The sequence below is a fragment of the Oncorhynchus nerka genome, linkage group LG15, assembly GCF_034236695.1.
Source record: "Oncorhynchus nerka isolate Pitt River linkage group LG15, Oner_Uvic_2.0, whole genome shotgun sequence".
Lineage (NCBI taxonomy): Eukaryota > Metazoa > Chordata > Actinopteri > Salmoniformes > Salmonidae > Oncorhynchus > Oncorhynchus nerka.
Window position 1 is genome coordinate 15,374,445 of NC_088410.1, and position 24,269 is coordinate 15,398,713.

The window sequence follows — 24,269 nt, forward strand, 5'->3', positions numbered from 1 at the left end:
GACCAGAGGACATTTCTCCAAAAAGTACGATCTTTGTCCCCATGTGCAGTTACAAACTGTAGTCTGGCTTTTTATTGTGGTTTTGGAGCAGTGGCTTCTTCCTTGCTGAGCGGCCTTTCAGGTTATGTTGATATTGGACTCGTTTTACTGTGGATATAGATACTTTTGTACCTGTTTCCTCCAGCAACTTCACAAGGTCCTTTGCTGTTGTTCTGTGATTGATTTGCACTTTTCTCACCAAAGTACGTTCATCTCCAGGAGACAGAACACGTCTCCTTCCTGAGCGGTATGATGGCTGTGTGGTCCCATGGTGTTTATACCTGCGTACTATTGTTTGTACAGATGAACCTGGTACCTTCAGGTGTTTGGAAATTGCTCCCAAGGATGAACCAGACTTGTGGGGGTCTACAATTTTTTTCCTGAGGTCTTGATGGTCTTTGATTTCCCATGATGTCAAGCAAAGAGGCACTGAAATACATCCACAGGTACACCTCCAATTGACTCACATGATGTCAATTAGCCTATCAGAGGCTTCTAAAGCCATGACATCATTTTCTGGAATTTTCCAAGCTGTTTAAAGGCAAAGTCAACTTAGTGTTTGTAAACTTGTGACCCACTGGAATTGTAATACAGTGAATTATAAGTGAAATAATCTGTCTGTAAACAATTGCTGGAAAAATGACTTGCCAAAACTATAGTTTGTTAACAGTCAACCTCAATCTACCTACTTCATCCCCATATTTTTTTTCTTTTTTTTTCTGCTATTTTGCACACCAGTATCACAATTTACACATCATCATCTGCTCATCATCATCTGCTCATCCATCACTCCAGTGTTCATCTGTAAATTGTAATTACTCTGCTACTATGGAATATTTATTGCCTTATTTCCTCATGCCATTTGCACACATTGTATATAGACTGTCTTTTTGTTCTACTGTATTATTGACTTGTTTATTGTTTATTCCATGTGTAACTCTGTGTTGTTGTTTGTGTCGCACTGCTTTGATTTATCTTGGCCAGGTCGCAGTTGTAAATGAGAACTTGTTCTCAACTAGCCTACCTGGTTAAATAAAGGTGAAATAACATTTTTTTAAATAATAAAAACTAACAAGACATTTGTGGAGTGGTTGAAAAACGAGTTTTAATGACTCCAACCTAAATGTATGTAAACGTCCGACTTCAACTGTATAAAACACACCTGTTCCGTAGTGGCAGAGGCTCCGGTAAATGTCATGTAATAATCAGATGCCCCTGTGTCTCAGAGGGAACTCGAAGTACCACTACTATGGTCTTCGTATCAAGGCCACCTCCTCTCTGCTCCGTCTGATAGACGACCACCAGCACCTCGCCTTGAGACAGCAACCCTTCTCTCAGAAACACAGGTAGGGGGGTGTCTGTCTCTTCCTGTCTCTCTCTCTCTTCCTGTCTCTCTCTCTCTTCCTGTCTCTCTCTCTCTCTTCCTGTCTCTCTCTGTCTCTTCCTGACTCTTCCTGTCTCTCTGTCTCTTCCTGTCTCTCTGTCTCTTCCTGTCTCTCTGTCTCTTCCTGTCTCTCTGTCTCTTCCTGTCTCTCTGTCTCTTCCTGTCTCTCTCTCTCTTCCTGTCTCTCTCTCTCTCTTCTTGTCTCTCTGTCTCTTCCTGTCTCTCTGTCTCTTCCTGTCTCTCTCTCTCTTCCTGTCTCTCTCTCTCTTCCTGTCTCTCTCTTCCTGTCTCTCTCTCTCTCTTCCTGTCTCTCTCTGTCTCTCTCTCTCTCCTTGTCTCTGTCTCTTCCTGTCTCTCTGTCTCTTCCTGTCTCTCTGTCTCTCTGTCTCTTCCTCTCTCTCTCCTCCTGTCTCTCTCTCTCTTCCCTGTCTCTCTCTGTCTCTTGTCTCTCTGTCTCTTCCTGTCTCTTCCTGTCTCTCTGTCTCTTCCTGTCTCTCTCTCTCTCTCTTCTTGTCTCTCTGTCTCTTCCTGTCTCTCTCTCTCTTCCTGTCTCTCTGTCTCTTCCTGTCTCTCTCTCTCTTCTTGTCTCTCTCTCTCTCTCTTCTTGTCTCTCTGTCTCTTCCTGTCTCTCTTTCTTTTGACAGCTGTTCTGTCCAATAGGATAAAGCCGGTTCTGAAGGTGGAGGGCATGTCCAATGGGATGTCTCTGGGGGCGGGGCAGCAACAGGGGGCGGGGCTCAGTGACATCTCAGCTCAAGTGCAACAATACCAGCAGTTCCTGGGTGAGTGGACAGGGACTAGGTACACAAACACACACACACAGACACACAGAGGAGCGGAATAGCCTATCATCTGTCAGACAGCTCGAGAGCTGTCTAAAAGATGGTACTGGGGTGTAACGTGCTGGGGGGTAACGTGCTGGGGTGTAACGTGCTGGGGTGTAACGTGCTGGGGGGTAACGTGCCCTGAGTGTAACGTGCTGGGTGGTAACGTGCTGGGGTGTAACGTGCTGGGGTGTAACGTGCCCTGAGTGTAACGTGCTGGGGTGTAACGTGCTGGGGGGTAACGTGCTGGGGTATAACGTGCTGGGGTATAACGTGCTGGGGTATAACGTGCTGGGGTGTAACGTGCTGGGTGGTAACGTGCTGGGGTGTAACGTGCTGGGTGGTAACGTGCTGGGGTGTAACGTGCTGGGTGGTAACGTGCTGGGGGGTAACGTGCTGGGGTGTAACGTGCTGGAGTGAGACGTGCTGGAGTGTAACGTGCTGGGGTGTAACGTGCTGGGGTGTAACGTGCTGGGGTGTAACGTGCTGGGGTGTAACGTGCTGGGGTGTGACGTGCTGGAGTGAGACGTGCTGGGGTGTAACGTGCTGGGGTGAGACGTGCTGGGGTGAGACGTGCTGGGGTGTAACGTGCTGGAGTGTGACGTGCTGGAGTGAGACGTGCTGGGGTGAGACGTGCTGGGGTGTGACGTGCTGGGGTGTAACGTGCTGGGGTGTAACGTGCTGGAGTGTAACGTGCTGGAGTGAGACGTGCTGGAGTGAGACGTGCTGGGGTGTGACGTGCTGGGGTGAGACGTGCTGGAGTGTAACATGCTGGGGGTAATGTGCTGGGGTGTGACGTGCTGGAGTGAGACGTGCTGGGGTGTAACGTGCTGGGGTGTAACGTGCTGGGGTGCTGGGGTGTGCTGGGGGGTAGGCGTGCTGGGGTGTGACGTGCTGGGGTGCTGGGGTGTGACGTGCTGGGGTGTGACGTGCTGGAGTGAGACGTGCTGGGGGTAACGTGCTAGAGTGAGACGTGCTGGGGTGTAACGTGCTGGAGTGAGACGTGCTGGAGTGAGACGTGCTGGAGTGAGACGTGCTGGGGTGTAACGTGCTGGGGGTAACGTGCTGGGTGAGACGTGCTGGGGTGAGGCGTGCTGGGGTGAGACGTGCTGGGGTGAGTGAGACGTGCTGGGGGTAACGTGCTGGAGTGAGACGTGCTGGGGGTGCTGGGGTGTGAGACGTGCTGGGTGTAACGTGCTGGAGTGAGAGAGTGAGACGTGCTGGGGTGTAACGTGCTGGAGTGAGACGTGCTGGAGTGAGACGTGCTGGAGTGAGACGTGCTGGGGTGTAACGTGCTGGGGTAACGTGCTGGGTGAGACGTGCTGGGGGTAACGTGCTGGGGTGAGACGTGCTGGGGTGTAACGTGCTGGGGTGTAACGTGCTGGAGTGCTGGACGTGCTGGGTGAGACGTGCTGGGGGTAGTCAATGCAGGCTGTCAGCAAGTCGCTATTATCATCCCATCCCAGTCGTGCTGGGTTATCGTCCCTGGATCCTGGTCGTGCTTATGAGACGTGCTGGGGGTCGTCCCATCCTAGTCGTGCTGGAGTGAGACGTGCTGGGGGTAACGTTATCGTCCCATCCTGTGGAGTGAACGTTATCATCCCATCCTGGAGTGAGACGTGCTGGGGGTTATCATCCCATCCTAGTCTGGGTGATTATCATCCCATCCTAGTCATCCTAGTCGTGTTATCATCCCATCCTAGTCGTGTTATCATCCCATCCTAGTCGTGTTATCGTCCCATCCTAGTCGTGTTATCGTCCCATCCTAGTCGTGTTATCATCCCATCCTAGTCGTGTTATCATCCCATCCTAGTCGTGTTATCATCCCATCCTAGTCGTCATCCCATCCTAGTCGTGTTATCATCCCATCCTAGTCGTGTTATCATCCCATCCTAGTCGTGTTATCATCCCATCCTAGTCGTGTTATCATCCCATCCTAGTCGTATTATCATCCCATCCTAGTCGTGTTATCATCCCATCCTAGTCGTATTATCATCCCATCCTAGTCGTATTATCATCCCATCCTAGTCGTGTTATCATCCCATCCTAGTCGTGTTATCGTCCCATCCTAGTCGTGTTATCATCCCATCCTAGTCGTATTATCATCCCATCCTAGTCGTTATCGTTATCCTCCCCCATCCTAGTCGTGTTATCGTCCCATCCTAGTCGTGTTATCGTCCCATCCTAGTCGTGTTATCATCCCATCCTAGTCGTGTTATCATCCCATCCTAGTCGTGTTATCATCCCATCCTAGTCGTATTATCGTCCCATCCTAGTCGTGTTATCGTCCCATCCTAGTCGTGTTATCGTCCCATCCTAGTCGTGTTATCGTCCCATCCTAGTCGTGTTATCGTCCCATCCTAGTCGTATTATCGTCCCATCCTAGTCGTATTATCATCCCATCCTAGTCGTATTATCATCCCATCCTAGTCGTGTTATCGTCCCATCATCCCATCCCAGTCGTATTATCATCCCGTCCCAGTCGTATTATCATCCCGTCCCAGTCGTATTATCATCCCGTCCCAGTCGTATTATCATCCCGTCCCAGTCGTATTATCGTCCCGTCCTAGTCGTGTTATCGTCCCATCTTAGTCGTGTTATCGTCCCATCTTAGTCGTATTATCATCCCATCCTAGTCGTATTATCATCCCATCCTAGTCGTATTATCATCCCATCTTAGTCGTATTATCATCCCATCTTAGTCGTATTATCATCCCATCCTAGTCGTATTATCATCCCATCCTAGTCGTGTTATCATCCCATCCTAGTCGTATTATCATCCCATCCTAGTCGTATTATCATCCCATCCTAGTCGTGTTATCATCCCATCCCAGTCGTATTATCATCCCATCCTAGTCGTATTATCATCCCATCTCCTAGTCGTATTATCATCCCGTCCTAGTCGTATTATCATCCCGTCCCAGTCCCGTCCCATCCTAGTCGTGTTATCGTCCCATCTTAGTCGTATTATCATCCCATCCTAGTCGTATTATCATCCCATCCTAGTCGTATTATCATCCCATCCTAGTCGTATTATCATCCCATCCTAGTCGTATTATCATCCCATCCTAGTCGTATTATCATCCCATCCCAGTCGTATTATCATCCCCTTAGTCGTATTATCATCCCGTCCCAGTCGTATTATCATCCAGTCATCCCGTCCCAGTCGTATTATCATCCCGTCCCAGTCGTATTATCATCCCGTCCCAGTCGTATTATCATCCCATCCCAGTCGTATTATCATCCCATCCCAGTCGTATTATCATCCCATCCCAGTCGTATTATCATCCCGTCCCATCCTATCGTCCCATCTTAGTCGTTATCATCCCATCCTAGTCGTATTATCATCCCATCCTAGTCGTATTATCATCCCATCCCCAGTCGTATTATCATCCCATCCCAGTCGTATTATCATCCCATCCTAGTCGTATTATCATCCCATCCTAGTCCCATCCTATTATCATCCCATCCCAGTCGTATTATCATCCCCAGTCCATAGTCGTATTATCATCCCGTCCTAGTCGTATTATCATCCCATCCTAGTCGTATTATCATCCCATCCTAGTCGTATTATCATCCCATCCTAGTCGTATTATCATCCCATCCTAGTCGTATTATCATCCCATCCTAGTCGTATTATCATCCCATCCTAGTCGTATTATCATCCCATCCTAGTCGTATTATCGTCCCATCCTAGTCGTATTATCATCCCGTCCTAGTCGTATTATCGTCCCATCCTAGTCGTATTATCATCCCATCCTAGTCGTATTATCGTCCCGTCCCAGTCGTATTATCATCCCATCCTAGTCGTATTATCATCCCATCCTAGTCGTATTATCATCCCATCCTAGTCGTATTATCATCCCATCCCAGTCGTATTATCATCCCGTCCCAGTCGTATTATCATCCCATCCTAGTCGTATTATCGTCCCATCCTAGTCGTATTATCATCCCATCCTAGTCGTATTATCATCCCATCCTAGTCGTATTATCGTCCCATCCTAGTCGTATTATCATCCTAGTTGCTATTAGATTTCTCCTCCTAGTTCCTAACACATATGGAACGGCTGGTATCAGGTGCTCTGTTTAGAATGGTGTTTTCTGCTAATAGTGTTTTACAAATGATGTTTTATGATCTGCTTCATTACAGGAGTTGTCCAATTAGAGGCGAGAGCCTTTTGACTGGACGATGACAGGCCTGCTAGTGTTGCGTGTTTCCATTAACATGTCAGGTCTTTGTATCTATAGTATCTTCTGATGGTCATTTTACTGTTCAACCGTTTGTCGACCGGTTAACGAGGGTCGGTTAGTCGGCAGAAAATTTACCGAAATGTGCATCACACACACACACACACACACGTAGTAACAAGAATGTCTCCATATGTAAATAATGGCATAAACATAGCTAGGAAACATACTAAACCAATGTGAAGCACACAGATCAACACATTGTAAATCATCAACATGTAATTCCACACATAATAACACAGCAATGTAACCGTTGTTGTTGTCCAGACGCGTCGCGGGCGCTGCCTGACTTCCCAGAGTTGGATCTGCAGGACAGACCTCTTCCTGATGGGATCGTTCCAGAACACATCGCAGCCTTCCAACAGCTCTACAGGGAACACTGTGAGGTAAACAGTCTACTACGCACTGCTGGCTTGTGGCAGTCTTATGGCAGTCTTATGAAGTGTTGTGCCTATTATGTCTGTCTTGATTCCACTAACGATAACGATGATGAGTTGAGATGTAGAATCAGGTGTTTTAGTTCCAGGACCAGGGTTGGGAAATGGTGTGTTAGTCTATTGTAGTGTAATGAAAATGTATGACAATCTTGTGTAGTGTTTATGTCTGTCTAATGTAGTGCTTTGTCAGTCTAATGTATTGCTATCTCTGTCTAATGTAGTGCTTTGTCAGTCTAATGTATTGCTATCTCTGTCTAATGCAGTGCTTTGTCAGTCTAATGTATTGCTATCTCTGTCTAATGCAGTGCTTTGTCAGTCTAATGTATTGCTATCTCTGTCTAATGCAGTGCTTTGTCAGTCTAATGTATTGCTATCTCTGTCTAATGCAGTGCTTTGTCAGTCTAATGTATTGCTATCTCTGTCTAATGCAGTGCTTTGTCAGTCTAATGTATTGCTATCTCTGTCTAATGCAGTGCTTTGTCAGTCTAATGTATTGCTATCTCTGTCTAATGCAGTGCTTTGTCAGTCTAATGTATTGCTATCTCTGTCTAATGCAGTGCTTTGTCAGTCTAATGTATTGCTATCTCTGTCTAATGCAGTGCTTTGTCAGTCTAATGTATTGCTATCTCTGTCTAATGCAGTGCTTTGTCAGTCTAATGTATTGCTATCTCTGTCTAATGCAGTGCTTTGTCAGTCTAATGTATTGCTATCTCTGTCTAATGCAGTGCTTTGTCAGTCTAATGTGAGCTATCTCTGTCTAATGCAGTGCTTTGTCAGTCTAATGTAGTGCTATTTATCTGTCTAATGCAGTGCTTTGTCAGTCTAATGTAGCCATTCTGGATATGATGGTGAATGCAGTTCACTCTGGTGGAGACTAGTGCTAACCTGTCTGGAGTGCTTTGTCAGTCTAATGTAGCATCTCTGTCTAATGAGTGCTTTGTCTGTCTAATGTGAGTGCTTTGTCACGTCTAATGTCACACATTACAACAGTCTAACAACGTGTGTGTGTGTGTGTGTGTCTGTGCAGTCATTGTCAGTCAATGTAGCGCTATCCTAAGTCTAATGTAGTGCTATGTCTGTCCAATGTAGTGTTCACTGTCTAAGTGTGACAACACACTGTACCAGATGTGGAGATCCTCATCCCTGTCTGTGGAATGCCCAGTGAGTTTGTCAGTCTACACAACATGACATTAGAGCTACAGTCTAATGACAGTGTAATGATCACACAACATGTTAGTGTTTTATCATTCTTAAGCTACACAACATGACATGTCTGTGCAGGCCATTCTGACATGTGATGGTGAACCTGCAGTTCACTCACAACATGACATCTAGAGGAAAACCTTCTGGAGGTTCACAACATGACATTAGAGCACACAACATGACATTAGAGCTACACAACATGACATTAGAGCTACACAACATGACATTAGATGACTACACAACATGACATTAGGTCTACACAACATGACATTAGAGCTACACAACAGAGTCTACACAACATGACATTAGTGTGTGACATTGTGTGTCCAGTCATGGTTAGAGTACACAACATGGAGCGTCTACCTGCCATTAGGCTACCTGGTGGTGCTGTGTAGAGCTACAGCCAGTTGTTCACTGGACCAGAGACATTGAGCAACACACTGACATTACCAGACCAACATGACATTAGATCTACACAACATGACATTAGAGCTACACAACATGACGTTAGTTATGACATTAGAGCTACACAACATGACATTAGAGCTACACAACATGACATTAGAGCTACACAACATGACATTAGAGCTACACAACATGACATTAGAGCTACACAACATGACAGGTCTACATGACATTAGAGCTACACAACATGACATTAGAGCTACACAACATGACGTTAGGTCTACATGACATTAGAGCTACACAACATGACATTAGAGCTACACAACATGACATTAGATCTACACAACATGACATTAGAGCTACACAACATGACATTAGAGCTACACAACATGACATTAGAGCTACACAACATGACGTTAGAGCTACACAACATGACATTAGAGCTACACAACATGACGTTAGGTCTACATGACATTAGAGCTACATGACATTAGAGCTACACAACATGACATTAGAGCTACACAACATGACATTAGAGCTACACAACATGACATTAGAGCTACACAACATTACTACACAACATGACATTAGGCTACACAACATGACATTAGAGCTACACAACATGACGTTAGGTCTACACAACATGACATTAGAGCTACACAACATGACGTTAGGTCTACATGACATTAGAGCTACACAACATGACATTAGAGCTACACAACATGACATTAGAGCTACACAACATGACATTAGGTCTACACAACATGACATTAGAGCTACACAACATGACGTTAGCTACACAACATGACATTAGAGCTACACAACATGACATTAGGACTACACAACATGCTTAGGACTACAAACATGACATTAGAGCTACACAACATGACATTAGAGCTACACAACATGACATTAGAGCTACACAACATGACATTAGAGCTACACAACATGACGTTAGGTCACAACATGACATTAGAGCTACACAACATGACATTAGATCTACACAACATGACGTTAGGTCTACATGACATTAGAGCTACACAACATGACATTAGAGCTACACAACATGACGTTAGGTCTACACAACATGACATTAGAGCTACACAACATGACGTTAGGTCTACACAACATGACATTAGAGCTACACAACATGACATTAGAGCTACACAACATGACGTTAGGTCTACACAACATGACATTAGAGCTACACAACATGACGTTAGGACTACACAACATGACATTAGAGCTACACAACATGACAAGGTAACATGACATTAGAGCTACACAACATGACATTAGATCTACACAACATGACATTAGAGCTACACAACATGACATTAGAGCTACACAACATGACATTAGGCTACTACACAACATGACATTAGAGCTACACAACATAACGTTAGGTCTACATGACATTAGAGCTACACAACATGACATTAGAGCTACACAACATGATGTTAGGTCTACACAACATAACGTTAGGTCTACATGACATTAGAGCTACACAACATGACATTAGAGCTACACAACATGCCATTAGATCTACACAACATGACGTTAGGTCTACATGACATTAGAGCTACACAACATGACATTAGGTCTACATGACATTAGAGCTACACAACATAAAGAGTTAGGTCTACATGACATTAGAGCTACACAACATGACATTAGGTCTACACAACATGACATTAGATCTACACAACATAACGTTAGGTCTACATGACATTAGAGCTACACAACATGACATTAGAGCTACACAACATGACGTTAGGTCTACACAACATGACGTTAGGTCTGCATGACATTAGAGCTACACAACATGACATTAGGTCTACATGACATTAGAGCTACACAACATGACATTAGATCTACACAACATGACATTAGAGCTACACAACATGACATTAGAGCTACACAACATGACATTAGAGCTACACAACATTAGACATTTAGAGCTACACAACATGACATTAGAGCTACACAACATGACATTAGAGCTACACAACATGACATTAGATCTACACAACATGACATTAGAGCTACACAACATGACGTTAGAGCTACACAACATGACGTTAGAGCTACACAACATGACATTAGAGCTACACAACATGACATTAGAGCTACACAACATGACATTAGCTACACAACATGACATTAGAGCTACACAACATGACATTAGAGCTACACAACATGACATTAGAGCTACACAACATGACATTAGATCTACACAACATGACATTAGAGCTACACAACATGACGTTAGAGCTACACAACATGACATTAGAGCTACACAACATGACATTAGAGCTACACAACATGACATTAGAGCTACACAACATGCCATTACAGCTACATAACATGACATTAGATCTACACAACATGCCATTAGATCTACACAACATGCCATTACAGCTACATAACATGACATTACGGCTACATAACATGACATTACAGCCACATAACATGACATTACAGCTACATAACATGACATTACAGCCACATAACATGACATTACAGCCACATAACATGACATTACAGCCACATAACATGACATTACAGCCACATAACACTAAATGACAGTACATGTAATGTCTTCTAAAACATATGACTAGCTACGTTTCTCGCTCATCTCCCTCCCTCTCCATCTCTCTCTCTGTCAGGTGCCTTAACTCAAGCCATCCGTAACTTTGCCAAGAGTCTAGAGAGCTGGCTGACAAGCGCCATGATGAACATACCAGAGGAGATGGTTCGCATGAAGGTGTGATCACGCACGCACACACACACACACACGCACACAATACAAACACTCTTCCACAAAACTGCATTACCTCTCCCTCCTACCCTCCTCTCTCCCGTCTCCCCCTCCTCCCCCTCTCTCCCTCCTCCCCTCCTCCTCTCCCGTCTCTCCCTCCTCCCCTCCTCCTCTCCTGTCTCCCCCTCCTCCCCTCCTCTCTCCCGTCTCCCCTCCTCCTCTCCCCTCTCCCCCTCCTTCCCTCCCCGTCTCCCCCTCTTCCTCTCCTCTCCCCCTCCTCCCCTCCTCTCTCCCGTCTCCCCTCCTCCTCCTCTCCTCTCCCCCTCCTCCCTCCCCCCTCCTCTCTCCCGTCTCCCACTCCTCCTCCTCTCCCATCTCCCCTCTCCTCTCCTCCCCTCTCTCCCCTCTCCCATCTCCCCTCCTCCTTCCCTCCCGTCTCCCCCTCTTCCTCTCCTCCGTCTCCCACTCCTCCTCCTCTCCCTCTCCCCCTCCTTCCCTCCCGTCTCCCTTCCCTCTCCCCCCCTCCTCCCCTCCTCTCTCCCGTCTCCCACCCCTCCTCCTCCTCTCCCCTCTCCCCCTCCTCCTCTCCTCTCCCCCTCCTCCCCTCCCTCCCGTCTCCCCTCCTCTCTCCTCTCCCCCTCCTCCCTCCCGTCTCCCCCTCCTCCTCCTCTCCTCTCCCCTCTCCCTTCCTCTCCCGTCTCCCCTCTCTCCCGTCTCCCCTCCTCCCCTCCTCTCCCGTCTCCCCCTCCTCCCTCTCTCCTCCCCCTCCTCTCCCTCCCGTCTCCCCCTCCTCCTCTCCTCTCCTCTCCCCCTCCCCTCCCTCTCCTCCCCTCTTCCTCTCCTCTCCCCCTCTCCTCCCCCTCCTCTCTCCCGTCTCCCACTCCTCCTCCTCTCCCATCTCCCCCTCCTCCTCTCCTCTCCCCCTCCTTCCCTCCCGTCTCCCCCTCTTCCTCTCCTCCTCTCTCCCGTCTCCCCCTCCTCCTCCTCTCCTCTCCCCCTCCTTCCCTCCCGTCTCCCCTCTCCCCTCCTCCCCTCCTCCTCTCTCCCGTCTCCCTCCTCCTCCTCTCCCGTCTCCCCCTCCTCCTCTCCTCTCCCCCTCCTTCCCTCCCGTCTCCCCCTCTTCCTCTCCTCTCCCCCTCCTCCCCTCCTCTCTCCCGTCTCCCACTCCTCCTCCTCTCCTCTCCCCCCTTCCCTCCCGTCTCCCCCTCTTCCTCTCCTCCCCTCCTCTCCTCTCCCTCTCTCCCTCCTCCTCTCCCGTCTCCCCCTCCTCCTCTCCCGTCTCCCCCTCCCCCCTCCTCCCTCCTCTCCCGTCTCCCCCTCCTCCCCTCCTCCCTCCCGTCTCCTCTCCTCTCCCCGTCTCCTCCTCTCCTCTCCCCTCCTCCCCTCCTCCCCGTTCCTCTCCTCTCCCCCTCTCCCCTCCTTCCCTCCCGTCTCCTCCTCTTCCTCTCTCTCTCTCCCCTCCTCCTCCTCTCCCGTCTCCCCTCCCTCTCCTCTCCCCCTCCTTCCCTCCCGTCTCCCCCTCTTCCTCTCCTCCTCTCCCCCGTCTCCCTCCTCCTCCTCTCCTCTCCCCCTCCTTCCCTCCCGTCTCCCTCTCCTCTTCCTCCTCCCCTCTCTCTCCCCTCCTCCTCCCCTCCCCCTCTCCCCCGTCTCCCCCTCTCCTCTCCCCTCCTCTCCTCCCTCCTCCTCCTCCTCTCTCCCCCCTCTCCCTCTCCTCTCCCCCCTCCTCCCTCTCTCCCGTCTCCCCCTCTCCTCTCCTCTCCCCTCCTTCCCTCCCGTCTCCCCCTCTTCCTCTCCTCTCCCCCTCCTCTCTCTCCTTCTCCCACTCCTGCTCCTCTCCCATCTCCCCCTCCTCCTCTCCCTCCCCCTCCTTCCCTCCCGTCTCCCCCTCTTCCTCTCCTCCTCTCTCCCGTCTCCCACTCCTCCTCCTCTCCTCTCCCCCTCCTTCCCTCCCGTCTCCCCCTCTTCCTCTCCTCTCCCCCCTCCTCCCCTCCTCTCTCCCGTCTCCCCTCCTCCTCCTCTCCCGTCTCCCCCCCGTCCTCCTCTCCTCTCCCCTCTCCTTCCCTCCCGTCTCCCCCTCTTCCTCTCCTCTCCCCCTCCTCCTCTCCTCTCCCCCTCCTTCCCTCCCCGTCTCCCCCTCTTCCTCTCCTCTCCCCCTCCTCCTCTCCTCTCCTCCTCCTTCCCTCCCGTCTCCCCCTCTTCCTCTCCTCTCCTCCTCCTCCCCTCCGCTCTCCCCCTCCTCCTCTCCTCCTCCCCCCCCTCCTTCCCTCCCCTCTCCCCCTCTTCCTCTCCTCCCCTCCTCTCTCCCGTCTCCCTCTCCTCCCCTCCAGGTGATGTGTGCGGGGCGTTTGCCCAGACGCTGCGTCGCTACACCAGTCTAAACCACCTGGCCCAGGCAGCCAGGGCCGTCCTCCAGAACACCGCCCAGATCAATCAGATGCTGAGTGACCTCAACAGAGTTGACTTCACTAACGTGCAGGTACGTCTGTCTGGATACCTTCTAACCACTACCTCTCTCTGTCTGGATACCTTCTAACCACTACCTCTCTCTGTCTGGATACCTTCTAACCACTACCTCTCTCTGTCTGTCTGGATACCTTCTAACCACTACCTCTCTCTGTCTGGATACCTTCTAACCACTACCTCTCTCTCTGTCTGGATACCTTCTAACCACTACCTCTCTCTCTCTGTCTGGATACCTTCTAACCACTACCTCTCTCTCTCTGTCTGGATACCTTCTAACCACTACCTCTCTCTGTCTGGATACCTTCTAACCACTACCTCTCTCTCTCTCTCTCTCTCTCTCTGTCTGGATACCTTCTAACCACTATCTCTCTCTGTCTGGATACCTTCTAACCACTACCTCTCTCTGTCTGGATACCTTCTAACTCTACTCTCTCTCTCTCTCTCTCTCTCTCTCTCTCTCTGTCTGGATACCTTCTAACCACTACCTCTCTCTGTCTGGATACCTTCTAACCTCTCTCCACCCTATAATCCTCTCTCTCTCTCTCTCTCTCCCTATAATCCTGTCTCTCTCTCTCTCCACCCTATAATCCTGTCTCTCTCTCTTCTCTCCACCCTATACTCCTGTCTCTCTCTTTCTCCACCCTATACTCCTGTCTCTCTCTCTCTCTCTCAACCTATAATCCTGTCTCTCTCTCTCTCTCTCAACCTATAATCCTGTCTCTCTCTCTCTTTCTCCACCCTATACTCCTGTCTCTCTCTCTCTCTCCACCCTATAATCCTGTCTCTCTCTCTCTCCACCCTATAATCCTGTCTCTCTCTCTCTCTTCCACCCCTATAATCTGTCTCTCCTCTCATATAATCCTGTCTCTCTCTCTTTCTCAACCTATAATCCTGTCTCTCTCTCTCTCTCTATAATCCTGTCTCTCTCTCTCCTCCAACCTATACTCCTGTCTCTCTCTCTTTCTCTCCCTATAATCCTGTCTCTCTCTCTCTCTCTCCCACCTATACTCCTGTCTCTCTCTCTTTCTCCACCCTATAATCCTGTCTCTCTCTCTCTCACCCTATAATCCTGTCTCTCTCTCTTTCTCCACCCTATAATCCTGTCTCTCTCTCTCTCTCTCAACCTATAATCCTGTCTCTCTTTCTCTCTCTCTCACCCTATAATCCTGTCTCTCTCTCTTTCTCTATAATCTGTCTCTCTCTCTCCAACCTATAATCCTGTCTCTCTCTCTCTCTCTCTCTCCACCCTATACTCCTGTCTCTCTCTCTTTCTCCACCCTATAATCCTGTCTCTCTCTCTCTTTCTCCACCCTATAATCCTGTCTCTCTCTCTCTCTCACCCTATAATCCTGTCTCTCTCTCTCTTTCTCACCCTATAATCCTGTCTCTCTCTCTCTCTCTCCACCCTATAATCCTGTCTCTCTCTCTTTCTCCACCCTATAATCCTGTCTCTCTCTCTCTCCACCCTATAATCCTGTCTCTCTCTCTTCTCTCCACCCTATAATCCTGTCTCTCTCTCTCTCTCTCCAACCTATAATCCTGTCTCTCTCTCTCTTTCTCCAACCTATAATCCTGTCTCTCTCCACCCTCTGTCTCTCTCTCTCTTTCTCCAACCTATAATCCTGTCTCTCTCTCTCTTCTCTCACCCTATAATCCTGTCTCTCTCTCTCTTTCTCCCTATAATCCTGTCTCTCTCTCTTTCTCTCACCCTATAATCCTGTCTCTCTCTCTCTTTCTCCAACCCTATACTCCTGTCTCTCTCTCTCTCTCACCCTATAATCCTGTCTCTCTCTCTTTCTCCAACCTATAATCCTGTCTCTCTCTCTTTCTCCAACCTATAATCCTGTCTCTCTCTCTCTCTACAACCCTGTCTCTCTCTATAAATCCTGTCTCTCTCTCTCTCTCTCTCACCTATAATCCTGTCTCTCTCTCTCTCTCTCAACCTATACTCCTGTCTCTCTCTCTCTCTCTCACCCTATACTCCTGTCTCTCTCTCTCTTCTTTCTCAACCTATACTCCTGTCTCTCTCTCTTTCTCCACCCTATAATCCTGTCTCTCTCTCTCTCAACCTATAATCCTGTCTCTCTCTCTCTTCTCCAACCTATAATCCTGTCTCTCTCTTTCTCTCTCTCCACCCTATCTCCTGTCTCTCTCTCTTTCTATCACCCTATAATCCTGTCTCTCTCTCTCTCTCCAACCTATAATCCTGTCTCTCTCTCTCTCTCTCTCACCCTATACTCCTGTCTCTCTCTCTTTCTCCACCCTATAATCCTGTCTCTCTCTCTCTTTCTCCACCCTATAATCCTGTCTCTCTCTCTCTCCACCCTATACTCCTGTCTCTCTCTCTCTCACCCTATAATCCTGTCTCTCTCTCTTTCTCTCCAACCTATAATCCTGTCTCTCTCTCTCTCTCTCTCTTTCTCCACCCTATAATCCTGTCTCTCTCTCTCTTTCTCCACCCTATAATCCTGTCTCTCTCTCTCTTTCTCCACCCTATAATCCTGTCTCTCTCTCTCTCCACCCTATAATCCTGTCTCTCTCTCTCTCTCTCTCCACCCTATAATCCTGTCTCTCTCTCTCTCTCCAACCTATAATCCTGTCTCTCTCTCTTTCTCCACCCTATACTCCTGTCTCTTTCTCTTTCTCACCCTATAATCCTGTCTCTCTCTCTTTCTCCACCCTATAATCCTGTCTCTCTCTCTCTTTCTCCACCCTATAATCCTGTCTCTCTCTCTCCAACCTATAATCCTGTCTCTCTCTCTCCAACCTATAATCTGTCTCTCTCTCTCTCTTTCCAACCTATAATCCTGTCTCTCTCTCTCTTTCACCCCTATAATCCTGTCTCTCTCTCTTTCTCCACCTATACTCCTGTCTCTCTCTTTCTCTCCACCCTATAATCCTGTCTCTCTCTCTTTCTCCAACCTATAATCCTGTCTCTCTCTCTCAACCTATAATCCTGTCTCTCTCTCTTCTCTCTCAACCTATAATCCTGTCTCTCTCTCTCTCTCTCCAACCTATAATCCTGTCTCTCTCTCTCTCTCTCTATAATCTGTCTCTCTCAACCCACCCTATAATCCTGTCTCTCTCTCTCTTTCTCTCTCTCTCTCAACCTATAATCCTGTCTCTCTCTCTCTCTCTCCACCTATAATCCTGTCTCTCTCTCCTCTCCAACCTATAATCCTGTCTCTCTCTCTCTCTCTCAACCTATAATCCTGTCTCTCTCTCTCTCTCTCAACCTATAATCCTGTCTCTCTCTCTCTCTCTCTCAACCTATAATCCTGTCTCTCTCTCTCCAACCTATAATCCTGTCTCTCTCTCTCTCCACCCAATAATCCTGTCTCTCTCTCTCTACCTATAATCCTGTCTCTCTCTCTCCAACCTATAATCCTGTCTCTCTCTCTCTCAACCTATAATCCTGTCTCTCTCTCTCTCAACCCATAAATCCTGTCTCTCTCTCTCTTTCTCAACCTATATTCCTGTCTCTCTCTCACCCTATACTCCTGTCTCTCTCTCCCCCTGTAGGAACTCTGTCGTCTCTCTGTGTGGTTGTGAGGATGGTGTGATCCTTACTCTGTCTCTCTGTCCCCCTGTAGGAACCTTCTCTCTCTGTTTCTCCACCCTATAATCCTGTCTCTCTCTCTCCCCCTGTATAAGGCTGTGGGTGTGTGGGATCTGTGATCCTATACTCCTGTCTCTCTCTCCCCCTGTAGGAACAGGCTCTCTCTGGTTGTGAGGATGGTGTGATCCTATACTCCTGTCTCTCTCTCCCCTGTAGGAACAGGCGTCGTGGTTGTGAGGATGGTGTGATCCTATAATCCTGTCTCTCTCTCCTCTGTAGGAACAGGCATCCTGTCTTGTGTGGTTGTGAGGATGGTGTGATCCTATCTCCTGTCTCTCTCTCTCTCTCTCCACCCTATATTCCTGTCTCTCTCTGGTTCCTGAGGATATAATCCTGTCTCTCTCTCTCTTTCTCCCTGTAAACAGGCTCTCTCTCTCTCTACCCTATAATCCTGTCTCTCTCCTTTGTGATCCTATAATCCTGTCTCTCTCTCCCCCTCTCCAGGATAAGCCTGTCTCTCTCTCTCTTTCCCCTGTAGGAACCTGCTTGTGGTTGTGGTTGTGAGGATGGTGTGATCCTATAATCCTGTCTCTCTCTCCCCTGTAGGAACAGGCATCCTGGGTGTGTGGTTGTGAGGATGGTGATCCTATAGATCCTGTCTCTCTCTCTCCCCTGTAGGAACAGGCATCCTGGGTGTGTGGTTGTGAGGATGCTGTGATCCTGTCTCTCTGTCTCTCCATGGTAGACCCTGTAGGAACAGGCTCTCTCTCTCTCTGGTTGTGATAATCTCCTGCTGTGATCCAGAGGTCTCCAGGACTTAAGCAGACCTGTCCTCTACTAACTCTCCCATGGAGCAGTGGGCTCCTGGCTGTCTTTCTCCACCCTGATTAGAGACCTGTCTCTCTCTTCTACATCTGATTAGAAAGACCTGTCTCCTACCCTCAAATCCTGTTCTTTGGTGAATGAGCTATACCTGTCTCTCCTCTCTCCCCTATAATCCTGTCTCTCTTCCATTGTGAACCTATAATCCTGTCTCTCTCTACCCTCCACCAGTTCCATGGTGATTAGAGACCTGTCTCTCTCTTCCCTTCCATGGTGATTAAGACCTGTCTCTCTCTACCCCCTCAGTTCCATGGTGATTAGAATCCTGACCTGTTTCCTCCTCTCTTCTTGTCCCTCCCCAGTTCCATGGTGATTAGAGACCTGTCTCTCTCTACCCCCACAGTTCCATGGTGATTAGAGACCTGTCTCTCTCTCCACCCCCAGTTCCATGGTGATTAGAGACCTGTCTCTCTCTACCCCCTCAGTTCCATGGTGATTAGAGACCTGTCTCTCTCTCCTCCACCATGGTGATTAGAGACCTGTCTCTCTCTCTCAACCTAGTTCGTCTGGTGATTCCATGGTGACCTGTCTCTCTCTACCCCCTAGTTCCATGGTGATTAGAGACCTGTCTCTCTCTACCCCCCTAGTTCCATGGTGATTAGAGACCTGTCTCTCTCTACCCCCCCAGTTCCATGGTGATTAGAGACCTGTCTCTCTCTACCCCCCTATAGTTCCATGGTGATTAGAGACCTGTCTCTCTCTACCCCCTATAGTTCCATGGTGATTAGAGACCTGTCTCTCTCTACCCCCCCTCAGTTCCATGGTGATTAGAGACCTGTCTCTCTCTCTCCCCCTCAGTTCCATGGTGATTAGAGACCTGTCTCTCTCTCTTTCCCCTTGTGATTAGTTCTCATGGTGATTAGACCTGTCTCTCTCTCTCCCCTCAGTTCCATGGTGATTAGAGACCTGTCTCTCTCTCCCCCCAGTTCCATGGTGATTAGAGACCTGTCTCTCTCTCTCTCCCCAGTTCCATGGTGATTAGAGACCTGTCTCTCTCTACCCCCTGTCAGTTCCATGGTGATTAGAGACCTGTCTCTCTCTCCCCTCAGTTCCATGGTGATTAGAGACCTGTCTCTCTCTCCCCCTCAGTTCCATGGTGATTAGAGACCTGTCTCTCTCTACCCCCTCAGTTCCATGGTGATTAGAGACTCTGTCTCTCTCTCTACCCCCAGTTCCATGGTGATTAGAGACCTGTCTCTCTCTACCCCCTCTAACCTAGTTCCAACCTATAATCCTGTCTCTCTCTCTCAACCCAAAATCCTGTCTCTCTCTCTCTCTACCCTATATTCCTGTTCCATGGTGATTAGAGACCTGTCTCTCTCTCCCCCTCAGTTCCATGGTGATTAGAGACCTGTCTCTCTCTCCCCCTATAGTTCCATGGTGATTAGAGACCTGTCTCTCTCTCCCCCAGTTCCATGGTGATTAGAGACCTGTCTCTCTCTGTCCCCCTGTTCCAGGAACAGTTCCATGGTGATTAGGAGACCTGTCTCTCTCTCTCCCCCTGTAGTTCCATGGTGATTAGAGACCTGTCTCTCTCTCCCCCAGGCAGTTCCATGGTGATTAGAGACCTGTCTCTCTCTCCCCCTGTTCCATTGTGGTGATTAGAGGTGTGACCTATCCTGTCTCTCTCTACCCCCCAGTTCCATGGTGATTACCCTAGACCTGTCTCTCTCTACCCCCTGTAGTTCCATTGTGTGATTAGGATGGTGTGACCTGTCTCTCTCCCCCCTGTAGGAACAGTTCCATGGTGATTGTGAGGATGACCTGTCTCTGTCTACCCCCAGTTCCATGGTGATTAGAGACCTGTCTCTCTCTGGAGCCCCAGTTCCATGGTGATTAGAGACCTGTCTCTCTCTAGCAGTGGGCTGCCCTGGACCTCAGTTCCCTACCCACACAGCCCTGCAGCCTTCCCTCAGGCTGATTAAGACCTGTCTCTCTCTGGACCCCTCAGTTCCATGAGGATGTTTTGAGTCAGACCTGAGCATCAAAGGCTCTTTGGTTTGAATGTTCCATGGTGATTAGAGACCTGTCTCTCTCTACCCCCAGTTCCATTGTGATTAGAGACCTGTCTCCCTCTACCCCCAGTTCCATGGTGATTAGAGACCTGTCTCTCTCTACCCCCAGTTCCATGGTGATTAGAGACCTGTCTCTCTCTACCCCCTCAGTTCCATGGTGATTAGAGACCTGACTCTCTCTCTACCCCCAGTTCCATGGTGATTAGAGACCTGTCTCTCTCTACCCCCCCAGTTCCATGGTGATTAGAGACCTGTCTCTCTCTACCCCCCCCCAGTTCCATGGTGATTAGAGACCTGTCTCTCTCTACCCCCTCAGTTCCATGGTGATTAGAGACCTGTCTCTCTCTACCCCCTCAGTTCCATGGTGATTAGAGACCTGTCTCTCTCTACCCCCCAGTTCCATGGTGATTAGAGACCTGTCTCTCTCTACCCCCAGTTCCATGGTGATTAGAGACCTGTCTCTCTCTACCCCCAGTTCCATGGTGATTAGAGACCTGTCTCTCTCCCCCTCAGTTCCATGGTGATTAGAGACCTGTCTCCTCTACCCCCAGTTCCATGGTGATTAGAGACCTGTCTCTCTCTACCCCCCAGTTCCATGGTGATTAGAGACCTGTCTCTCTCACCCCCTCAGTTCCATGGTGATTCCACCTGATCAGACTGCTGTACCCCCCCAGTTCCATGGTGATTATGTAGACCTGATAGAACACAGACCCCCAGGCTAAAGGTGATTAGAGACCCATGCTGTCATGGGAGAGTACACACACCACACACACACCATGGTGATTACACACCACTCACATCTACACCCAGTTCCTGGTGATTAGAGACCTGTCTCCCTAGGCCCCCAGACACCATCACTGTCATTAGAGACCTGTACACACACACCCCACACAGTTCCATGGTGATTAGAGACCTGGCTAAAGGAGAGACACCCATCAGTGTCCATGGTGATTAGAGACCTGTCACACACACACACACACACACACCATGGTGATTAGAGACACTGTCACCTCTCTACCCCCACAGTTCCATGGTGATTAGAGACCTGTCACCCTCTACCCCCACCATACCTGATTAGAACACTTTCTCTACCCCCAGTTCCATGGTGATTAGAGACCTGACACCCATCACTGTTCATGGGAGATTACAGACCTGTCACCTCTCACACACACCACACACACATCCTGGTGATTAGAGACCTGTCCCAGGCTAAGGAGAGACACCCATCACTGTCATGGGAGATTACACACACACACACACACTACCCCACAGTTCCATGGTGATTAGTGGCCTGGCTAAAGGAGAGACACCCCCAGTTCCATGGTGATTAGGACACTGTCACACACACACACACACAGTTCCATGGTGATTACAGACCTGTCACACTCTACCCCCACATTCCTGGTGATTAGAGACCCAGGCTAAAGGAGAGACACCCATTCCATGGTGATTAGAGACCTGTCACACACACCCCACACAGTTCCATGGTGATTACACACACACACACACTACCCCCAGTTCCATGGTGATTAGAGACCTGGAGCTCTCTCTACCACCCAGTTCTGTCATGGATTAGAGACCTGACTCTGCACACACACACACCACACACACACACACACACACACACACACTACCTGATAGAACACAGAGTGGCCCAGGCTAAAGGAGAGACACCCATCACTGTCATGGGAGAGGTACACACACACACACACACACACACACACACACACACACACACACACATACCTGATAGAACACAGAGTGGCCCAGGCTAAAGGAGAGACACCCATCACTGTCATGGGAGAGGTACACACACACACACACACACACACACACACACACACACACACATACCTGATAGAACACAGAGTGGCCCAGGCTAAAGGAGAGACACCCATCACTGTCATGGGAGAGTTACACACACACACACACACACACACACACAGAGTACCGACACACACGATGCACTTCTGATCGTCTCTCTCTCTCAGTTTGCCAGTGTGGGCAGGAGTCTGAACTGTCAGGACCCTGATAAAGGTAATGTCTCACCCTGCAATCCTTCATCTCTAATAATGTGGCCACAATAAACCTGTAAACGGTTAATATATCTGTGTGTGTGTGTCTTTCAGATGAGGAAGAGGATGAGGAGGAGAGTGATGAAGAGGGGTAGAGATGACCGTGCCGTCTAACTCCGCTGGTCTGGGAGAGGGGAGGAGTCCCTGGAGCCGCCCGTCAAGCTAGCCAGGACTGACCCCGGGGACTGTTCAATACCACACACACAGAGTGACTCACACACACCCAACACGCACGCACACTGACAACTGAAACACACGCTCTCGACTTAGCCGTTGGCTAACATGACACACACACACACACACACCCACACAACAACACACTCATCCTTTGCCTTAATGATAGTTTGCTATGAGCCCATTTGTGATCCCAATGCCATTAAGTTCCTTATCTGTTCCTGCAACCTCACACACCCTGTCTGTCTGCACCTTGATCTCTCGTGTGTGTGTGTGTGTGTGTGTGTGTGTGTGTGTAAGCGAAGGAGCGGTTTCACAGTTTACCTTTTCATCTTTTAGTTATCATGGTTTCTCATTGTTCCTCATCACCTTCATTGTGACATAAGAGATGGTAACCTCTTCACTAGATACACTGGTCCTTCATTGTGACATCAGAGACAGTGACCTCTTCACTAGACACAAGAGACTGGTAACCTCTTCATGAGACATACTGGTCCTTCATTGTGACATAAGGGACTGGTAACCTCTTCATTGTGACATAAGAGACAGTGACCTCTTCATGAGACACACTGGTCCTTCATTGTGACATAAGGGACAGTGACCTCTTCAACCTGGTCTTCATTGTGACATAAGAGACAGTGACCTCTTCACTAGACACACTGGTCCTTCATTGTGACATAAGAGACAGTGACCTCTTCACTAGACACACTGGTCCTTCATTGTGACATAAGAGACAGTGACCTCTTCACTAGACACACTGGTCCTTCATTGTGACATAAGAGACAGTGACCTCTTCACTAGACACACTGGTCCTTCATTGTGACATAAGAGACAGTGACCTCTTCACTAGACACACTGGTCCTTCAGTCTGTTCCATAAGGACCAACCTCTTCATTGTGACATAAGAACATTACCTCTTCACTAGACACACTGGTCCTTCATTGTGACATGCAGAAACAGTAACCTCTTCACTAGACACAGTGGCTGAGATTCAATTTCTTCATGTAGACACCTGGTCCTTCATTGTGACATAAGGGACTGAACCTGACATTGTGACATAAGAGACAGTGACCTCTTCATGAGACACACTGGTCCTTTAAATGTGACACTAAGAGACAGTGTCTACAACTCTTCACTGACTGAATCTCTTCCTAGACATACTGTCCTTCATTGTCATAAGGGAATGTAACCTCTGACTGAATTGTGACATAGAGGTCCTCTTCACAACACTGGTCCTTCATTGTGACCTCTTCACTGAGACACACTGGTCCTTCATTGTGACATAGAGGTCTACAGTGACCTCTTCACTGAGACACACTGGTCCTTCATTGTGACATAAGGACAGTACCTCTTCACTGACACTAGGGACAGTGACCTCCAGACCTATATGTCCTTCATTGTGACATAAGTCTACAACGTAACCTCTTCATGAATGGTCCAGACCTAGTGACCCTTCACTAGACACACTGGTCCTTCATTGTGACTGAATCCTCTTCATACATAAGAGACAGTGTCTTCACTAGACACACTGGTCCTTCATTGTGACATCAAGAGAATCCAGACCTCTTCACCCTAGACAAGAGAGGTCTACAACGTACCTCTTCTGAACACACTGGTCCTTCATTGTGAGGTCTGGGACGTAACCTCTTCACTGACATAAGAGACCTATATGTCCTCTTCAAGACAGACTGGTCCTTCATTGTGACCTCTAAGACTGAATCCCTTCCTATATGTCCCTGTCAACATTCTGACATAAGAGACAGTGACCTCTTCAATAGACACTACTGGTCCTTCATTGTG

General features: G+C 48.6%; 1 pseudogene; it reads left to right on the forward strand.

Moving 5' to 3' along the window:
- The window catches only part of LOC135559784 (MHC class II regulatory factor RFX1-like), a 38,214-nt pseudogene extending 15,261 nt beyond the window's left edge, over positions 1–22,953 (forward strand).
- Positions 22,954–24,269: the final 1,316 nt, after the last annotated feature.